This window comes from Camellia sinensis, chromosome 15 (assembly GCF_055761805.1).
Source record: "Camellia sinensis isolate YWXY chromosome 15, ASM5576180v1, whole genome shotgun sequence".
In the NCBI taxonomy this organism is placed as follows: domain Eukaryota; kingdom Viridiplantae; phylum Streptophyta; class Magnoliopsida; order Ericales; family Theaceae; genus Camellia; species Camellia sinensis.
This window is the reverse complement of record NC_138975.1, coordinates 88,430,768-88,434,155: the sequence shown is the minus strand read 5'-3', so window position 1 is coordinate 88,434,155 and position 3,388 is coordinate 88,430,768. Positions and strand designations below refer to the sequence as shown.

The following is a 3,388-nucleotide window of genomic DNA, read 5'->3' as shown; positions in this document are numbered from 1 at the left end:
TGATATATCTAGTCCCTCTCAATAGTAAAAATTTGCCAATTTTGTGGGATTGATTATGTAACCCAGTTAATAAAATTTGCAATCAAACATAAGATTGTGACTCCATGGACTAATAATTCCAATCTTATGCTATAATCTTACTAATCAAACATGTCCTATTAGAACTGTTGTCCAATAGCCCTTGTAACTCACTATGAAGTTCAATTCTTTCTGCTTAATCTGTATATTTTTTATTTTTATTTTTATTTTTTTTTCTTTTGCTGTTTATTGAGTTTGTTGTAAGATTATAGCTATTCGGTGGATTTTCATTCACAATTAAATGTTCGTTGTCTCATAATATTTATGATTTATATCTCATCAATTGATAAAGAAAAAAAAAAAAAACTGATAGAACACTTCATCCATTGAAAGTTGATTACTTTACATTAGGCACCCATTTGGCCCTAGGAGGGAAAGAAAGACCATTAGTAGATCAGTAGATGCCTTGTTCTATCCTCTCGCCGAATGATTTTAAGGTTTAGCGTTTAGAAAATGATTTGAAAAGGAAAAAGAAAAAAGTAGGTGAAATGCGAATAAAATATAATTACATTTCAAATACTTTTTGTTTTTCTCTTTCCAAATCTATTCCAAAATTCATGAATCAAACATAACTTCATGATTTATAGTGAACCAAACAGCAAGGGTCTTGGCAAATCTCTCTACTCTTTTCCTCTCCTACGAAACGCAACCCTAATGCTATGTTTGAATTTTGAGTTTGTGAAGAGATTAGAAGAGAAAAATAAAAAGAAAGAGGACAGTGAAAAATAGTTTTTGTTTTTATCAATGCATCCAAAAACTGAGGAGAAATTGTAATGAGCTCGTTTGTTTTGTCTTTTTTTTAGATAGGGAGTCTGGTTGATTGTGTTGTTTTCAGAAAGAAAAAAAATGATGATGATGATGATAATAATTATTATGACTATGTAAAATATTGTCAAATTTGTTAAAATCGTATCAATCCGTATCAATTTGTAACGCTTTATTCGTTAGTCGTGGATTAAATTTTAAAATTTATAATTTGCTTTCGAAATCGCTCTGTTCTATTATAGTTAATATATATATATATATATATATTTAACCTCTAATAAAATATCAAAGTAAAAATGAGTGAGAGATTTAAGATGTAAAATTTATTACAAATTAGTAGTTATATATATGAAAAAATATAATGTAAAATTAGTTTGTGTAATATATATGAAAAATATTATATAAATTAGTGTTATATATTTTGTAAATGCTTAATAAATGTTTGAAACACAATTAATTTTAGTGAAAAAATAATTTTTAAAAATTGAAAAATAACTTATATATGTTTCTTAGAAAGTGTGGGTTATATAAAAATAAAAATAAAAATAAAAATAAAAAATGAAAAACAGAACCATACAAGTTTATTTTTTATTTATTTATTTTTAATGAAAAAGTAAAATAACAGAACCAAAAATTAAAAAAGAACAAGAAACATGGTTTTCATAATCTAGTGCTGCTTTGGTAGTTCACGATTTCAATGGTGCCGAGTCACTTTCTATTTCCGAGCTGCTTCTGTTACCATGCCCGTGCCTGCTTGGCTGGTTTTCAATGGTGTGTGCATCGGCATCTACCTGCTTGGCTGCTCTTCAATGGTGTGTGGATCTGCTTTTCGATGGTGTGTGCATCGGCATCTACCTGCTTGGCTGCTCTTCAATGGTGTGTGGATCGGCATCTACGTAGCAAAACTTTTTGACTGATTTGCGGCCGTTCCTGGTGAATGGGCTTCGATTTGTCTAGTGTGAATTGTTAGCATTTGTAAGGTTAATCCTTATCCCATCTTTTGATTTTGTTACGCCGTGTTTGATTGGAGGATTTGATGAGGGATTTTGATCATGTAGTTATCGATATCCGATCAACGTGATTTTTTACAGGCATATAGTACTCGACGAGTTTTACATATTAAACGGTTCAGATGATCAAAACGGGGCCCGTGATGGACCCTCACGGGCCGAACAACAGTGTGGAAATTACACCCAAATTGTGCTACAAAAGTTAACAAGCTCTGCACAGCGCAGTCTTAACATGATTGCTGAGTTGTGATAACTGTGTGAAAAATTAATTTTTTAATTTTTTTTTGTGAATAGTGATAATTTTTTAACTTTTTGAGTAACTTTTTGATTTTTTTGGGAAGATGCCAAACTTGGCTATATGACTATGAAACGCAATGGTAAATGTAACGTCCCGAAACATTAACAATAACCCATCTCATAATATTCCTTACAATTGATCAATAACATCATATTTTATATTCCATTTATAATCATTTATCATACAAAGGATGACATACGTGTGTATACATTCATAAATCCTAGATCCTGAATTTATAACATATGACATGAATACATGAATTAAAATAAAAATAAAATTGAATAATTATATGCCCTAGTGGCTACGTCTTTCCAAGTCGATGGTACATCAAAATGAGTTCATCTCAATACAATTAAAGCTCATGCTTGTACTTTAACAATTTCATCAAAATAAACAAAATGAAGTCCTTGGCTCCAAGTCCTCTCAATCTATATCCTTGGTAGAGGTATATCATCAGCACCTGAAAGTTATTTTTCATATAGGGTGAGCTAAAACCTAGTAGAGATACTTTAACACAATATATGAATCTTAACAAAGTCATTAAGTAAATGCATATACATGCTATTTGTCAAACATTTCACATTTCCATCTCAAAACAATATAATACCAGATTATATCAATTCATGAAAATAACCTTTTTATATTAGAAAATAGGGCAGTAGATACAAACACTGGGAATCTCTTGGTATGTATCTGCCAGTAGGCTATACAAGCATTATCAAAGCCATTTTACCGGTACTAACCGGAAGGATTGGCACCAAACCACACGATTTTCTAAACTTTTACTAAGGGCACACAGGCCAACATAGTAACCACAACTATACCTCCTAACTAGATTCCCCAAGGTATTCACCAATTTTTCTCAAAATAATACATTTTCAATGTTTAAGTATGCAATAATGCTCAATGCCCAATGTATGAGTAATTAGTTTCAATTCACCTAATTCTCATGCAAAAACTACAACAATCAAAGTTATACTCCACCGATAGCCCAAAACAGATATTTCTATTCAACAGATAATTTCCAACAAAAGATACAATCTCATCTTTTTCAAAATGGGAGTGATATTACATATATAACTCCACCATCATTATCAACATTCATATTCATTCCATTTTCTTTCACAAACTGTCACGACCCAACCTCCACCCCAAGGGATTATAGAAGTAACCGGCCAGTAATTCGAGATTACCAAAGGCCTGCTTAATAGTAATACAATAATAATGGCTGGCGAAA

At 31.1% G+C, this 3,388-nt stretch overlaps 1 long non-coding RNA gene across 1 annotated transcript; it reads right to left on the bottom strand.

Moving 5' to 3' along the window:
* Positions 1-1,561: 1,561 nt before the first annotated feature.
* LOC145813458 (uncharacterized) lies at positions 1,562-1,811 on the bottom strand. Its single transcript, XR_014356548.1, has 2 exons — positions 1,699-1,811; positions 1,562-1,634 (listed from the first exon to the last, which is right to left on the bottom strand). It is a non-coding gene; the product is annotated as an uncharacterized LOC145813458 (long non-coding RNA).
* Positions 1,812-3,388: the final 1,577 nt, after the last annotated feature.